Consider the following 6000-nt stretch of genomic DNA (forward strand, 5'->3'; position numbering starts at 1 on the left):
TGAAGTAGAAGTATTAAAACTTACTCTTGAAACGAGTATTAAATAACCAAAGATATACTTATATGAAAGTACTATCTTTATTTGAATAATCGAAAATAAGTTTGATTATTGACACCTTATTCTTTAATAAAATAAAGAATATACCTCGACAAATAATCGGAGTCATAGATCCTCAAATGAATATTCAAATAATATTCATTAAATAATATAAACTGAGTCATAAGCCTTCGAATGAATATTTAAGTAATATTCAGATAAATAAACAAAAGGAGTCATACGCCTTCGAATAATATTCGAAATAATATTCAATAATAAAATAAAGTTTAAAGTTATCGAATAAACCTTATTCGATTAATAGTTTGGAAAAACTATAACCATATATATATAAATATATATATATATATATCCATATCCATATATACAAAAATCTACTCGGGATCCTCGACTCCCGGTTGTAGAAAATATTTTCACCTTTGGGTCCCTATACTAAGGGTATATGCAAGTTACCGCTATCCTCTAGCATAGATATTATCAACTGAACCAACAAATATATATTTCAAGAATATGAAACAGGCATGCATATATACCATATCACATGCTACAATATATCGCAAGAATTTGCTAAATAACCAATATGCATTTATCGCAAGATCATGCATATACAAATGTATACATCACAACAACAGTATAACGGATAGAATACTTGCCTGAGCGACTTGGGGGTGAGAAAGGCTCGGGACGAGTCTGGTAACCTATAAACAACAAGTAAGTTGGAATTAAACCAAAATCACTTGTAAATCTATACTTTAACTAACTTAGACTCTAACGCTTGTTTTGCGCTCACCGATTCGCTTAAGTCACTCGGGTAACCTCGGCTCCACCATTTTTAATAATTTAACCATTACGAGTTTTAAAGCGATTCCTTCGCGAGTGTCTTACCAACTGCCTAACACACTTACCATAAATGTTTCATACATTAATTAACCCTTTTTGGTCTTTAACCTATGTTTCAAAGTAAGGCGAGGGAAAAAGTTTCGTTCGCGAAACGCCGTTACTTGAAACGGTCGTTTCTCCTAAACCGTGCATCGGAATCGAACGAACTACATATCAAAACGAAGCTCGTAACATGAGCTATCTAAACATAGCAGTGGTCATAATCTAGCAGGGGGTTCTAGGGTCCTAATGCTATGCACAAAAACAGTCCAAAGAAAATCGGACGTTACGACGGCTATGTTTACGCGATTTCCCGATTTTTAACCATTCAAAACCAACCACAAACCAACCTCAAATCCAACATACAACCAACATCCATCCTCATCACATCATAATAACCCCAACCAATTCAATTTAATCAATTATACTTATGCCTAAGCTTAATTTAACCATACTTAAGTTCTTTTAATCAAAACCACAACATTTACCATTCCATTTCACTACCATTCCAAATCCCAAACTCTAAATCACAACAACAAGCTACAATATCATCCTACCAATCAAAATCATCTTATAATACATAGGAATCTAGGGTTTGGAGATGGTATACCTTCCTTGAAGTGGTGGGATGAGCTAGGAAGCCTTAAGAAGCTTTGAGAAGTCTTAGGAAAGCTTGGATCTTCAAGAAAAACAATAAAACTTCAAGTTAAAAAACTTGAAAACACTATTCATAGTCTTCTTCTTTGATTAAATGAAGAAGATTGAGAAGGAATTGATGGCTTAAACTCATAGTATAGCCCTAACTATGCATGAAGATGATTAGGGAATTTACTCACCAATTTAGGAAGCTTGGATCTTGAATTTTTGAAAATTCTTGCCTAATGAATAGTAAAAAGCCGAGAGCTTCAAGAACAAGGCCTTGGTTGCTTTTTATTTTTGATGAAAATGATTTTACTTGGCTTGGTTGATTGGTTTTTGTGCTTGCTTTAGTCAATTACCTTCTTGCCCTTGAATTTGTGTGGTTCTCATTCAACCACACCTCCTTCCTTCCCATGTCATGCTTATGTCATGCTCATGATGTCATCCTCCCTTCCTTGTCCTCTTTCTATTGGTTGGATGACATCATTCCCACTAATCCCTTTGATTATCTTCCTAATCGTTTGCCTAATGACCGCTGATCTGTTATATGGTTCGCTTAACTTTCGTTCTCGTTTATCGTTTGAAGGATCATACCCGGGATCTTATTACTTAGGTTCCCTTAACCTTTCTCAATACATTATATTCCTTTTTATGATCCTCTATTATAATCCTTTAATTTAAATCCTTTTTATCCTGTTACCTTATACTCAATTCTCTCCGTATCTTGTGGATTTCCGGGAAAAACCAAAGTGTTCGGAATTGGATTCTGACGATCTTTACATACACTTATATACTTCATAGAGTACTAATAATATCCCATAAGATCAATAACAGAACCCCTACATAGCGTGGCATGAAAAGTTTTCTCGTTCAGCAAAAACACTATTCATAAGGGTTTCAAAATTTCTCAAAAATTGGGGTTATTACACTAGAAATCAACCAAATACATAAGACACAGGCTTATCGATACCAGGAACTCATCTGCAACCTTAATTTAGTCGAATAACTTACGAATCGACCGGAAAAATCAAGAACTCTGGTGGCGGCTCAAAACTCCGACGAACCCAAATCTGACACAAACATCAACATATTATACACGAATAGACTCACAAGGCAACGATATATAACTATACATCAACCAATTCAATCAACAAACTCTTAAATTAAAATACCCAAATTCGAATTAAACCCTAAGTTACGAAATTAATAATTTACCTATCGTTTGAATGATTTGATGGCATAAACAGAAAGAGCATGAAAATCTGAACATTTTGGTTACTCATACTTCAAAAACTGAGATCTGCATCACCCTCAAATTTGGGTTTGATTCTCAGAACTCTTCAAGAACACCAAGAACACATATTCAAATAATTTTCAGAAAATCAAACTTCAATTTCTATATGATATTGAACTCTATTTTTGAAGTATAATATACCAAATTGACCATAAAAATATTATCTACAAGATGGAAGCATCAAATCACATCAACAACATCAAGAACAAATTTTCATAATTTAATTATTAAATAATTCGAATATAAATAAATAAGAAAATTACCATGATTTCTGGGCAGAAACTGATGATTGATTCAGAAAGAAGATTTCGAGAGCTTCGTTTTGATATGCTGCACGCTCGAATCGGAGTTCGATAACGCATTTGTTCGTGTGTTTGATTCTCAGGAACGTATCAGTTTTCTAGGGTTTTCTCTGTATTTACGGTATTTTTACTAGTTGCAAATGAATAAACGAAATAAAGGAAATAAGAAACAGGCTATTTATATTTATGGAATATTGGATCGTTCTGGATCATTTTGGATCGTTAAATTAGTTGCTTAGCCGCTAAGTAACTACAAAATGATCCAAAAATAGATTACTTAGCCGCTAAGTAACTATAAAAACAATACAATTCAATACCAGAATTGGATAATCATCAAAACCGGGCTTTTCATAAAACACCATATACGAAAATAATGTAAAAATATCCCGTCTCTCGAGAATACGGGTTTTGTTGATTTATCGAAATGGTTATCGTACCGAAAATCTTGCGCCAGGCCGCGCACGGGTCAAACCGTAATCCGGATCGAAAAAGTCAAAACACGGAAAATATCTGAAATTACCAGATTAGGTTAGGAAGGAGTTTTCGGAAGAGTTTCGGGTTGTTAAAACGCAAAAATGGTTGAGGTTGGATGATTCCCGACTTTATAAAATAATTTTGTAATTATTCAGAAAATAATTAATAAATCCATAAATCGTTATAAAATCATATAACAGTCCAAAAATTACCAGAAAAATATCACTATTATCTATATTTTGTTCTGGAGATATAAAAATTCAAATACTCAAATAATATCACATATAAACACCCAAACATCAATTCCAATCATCGGATAATTCACCAAAATTCACATAAAATCACATAAACAATTCCAAATAATAATAATAATAATATTTGAAAATATGAGATATTACAATATGCCCCTAAATCCTAATATTTAATAACCGAATAAGTTTTTTTCCAATTAAATTACTCTTATTTCTCCCGAAAATATACTCGATTCATTCATCTCACAGTAATTGATTTGTTATGTAACTAATTTTAGCGGATAAAAAATTTATATCTAATTTATATACAGTAGGTACTAACTTTCTAACTACCAAGTAGTGAGTAATTATTATTATGCATAACTCACTTATAAAAAAATATAGATACATAACTAAATATCAAATATAAAATAGTGATATGTAATCTTATTTTTGTAAAATTGTGAAAACTTAATGAAATTTAAATAGAAATATATATATTATTATTTAATTAATTAAATTGATTTTGATTAATGCTCCAATTAATCAATCCGATTAATCACCGGGTATCCGATTAATCGCTGAAAAGTACCCCCACCGAAAAATCCCGATTTTTGAATTTTAGAACACTGATCATTATAAGGATTTTTAGGAAATGAATAACACACGGAGGGGGGTGAATGTGTTTTACTTTTTTTATGCTTTTTTTGAGGATTTTATGGTTGAACAAAGTAAATTAAATCTTGTAGTGAAATGAGTTGCTGCAGAAATTAAACATGCAATAATAAAGAACACAGATCTTTCAAAACTCACTTAATTTTATATTAAAATTAAGAATGTTTTGCTACAAAATTTCTAGGCTATTTGTTAATAAAGATCTTAGCTTCTTCTTGAGAGAGTTACAAGATTTTCTATCTAATTTGTTATAACTGACTGCTGGTTTATACAGTGTGCAATAATACATGCTATTAACTTTAGTAAACTGTCACTTATCATTTTCATTTAGGAAAAGTGTATCTTCTATTTCTGGCTTAGCATATCTTAGCACCCTGTGTTTACTTTGATCTTCCTTTGTCAGTTAATCTTCACCATTGATCTTGCACATCCTTCAAGCTGCTTTTTGTAGACTTATCAATCCAGCTGTTTGGATTGTTTGTTGATTGTAAATCTTGGATATTGAACTGGTCTGCAAATTGTACTTTGAGATTTTACCCCGAGATCTCCAGTTTAGTCTATAGAGAACTTGAAATCTCGATAAGTATATTGGCTTATCGAGATCTCTAATACTCCATAGTAAATTTGACTTGTTGAGGTCTCTGTGTTCTTTATAGGAGAATTTGGCTTGTCGAGATCTCTATTTTTCAAAGCTTCACTTTGACTTATCGATATCTCTGAGTTCTCTAGTAGCTTATTGACTTATCGATAGCTTAGAGTCCTTTAGTCAAATTTGACTTGTCGATAACTTAGAGTTCTCTAGTGAATTTTGGCTTATCGATATTTCTGAGTTCTCTAGTGGAATTTGACTTATCGATAACTCAGAGTTCTCTAATGAATGTTGACTTGTCGATAACTCTGAGTTCTCTAGTGAAGAAATGACTTGTCGATATCTCCAATCTTCATGTCTTCAATTTGGCTTGTCGATATCTCTCTGAGTTCTCTAGTAGCTTTCTTGACTTCTCGATAAGATATTTGGAGATTTATAGAGTTTAGTGGTTACAAGTATCAGGTAAAGACAGTTTTTGTATCTGCTTCTTCTCTAAGGAGATCCTTCAAGTGATCAAGAATTTCAAGTTCTTCTATAATAGGTGTTCCACTTAGAGCTTCTACAAGTTTTTATCTTGCGACCTTTGGATAACCACTGTCTAGTAAATCAATCCTAAATCTTGAGAATCCACCGGCTTTAATATTTAGAATTTTCCCATCTTTAGAGATTCTGCTCATTCCTTTAGCCTTGAGCTCTTCTGATCTCTTTATGAACATCTCTATTTCTTCATCATACTTCCTCCTTCTCTCTTCAGATTCAGCCTCATTTCTTTTTCTTGTTTCCTCTCTTGTAACCAACCATTCAGCTAGAACTGAGCTTCATGCCTTTGTAGCAGTGTCCTTGTCCTTTAGCAAACTTAACATC

Source organism: Apium graveolens, chromosome 9 (genome assembly GCF_009905375.1).
Source record: "Apium graveolens cultivar Ventura chromosome 9, ASM990537v1, whole genome shotgun sequence".
In the NCBI taxonomy this organism is placed as follows: Eukaryota; Viridiplantae; Streptophyta; class Magnoliopsida; order Apiales; family Apiaceae; genus Apium; species Apium graveolens.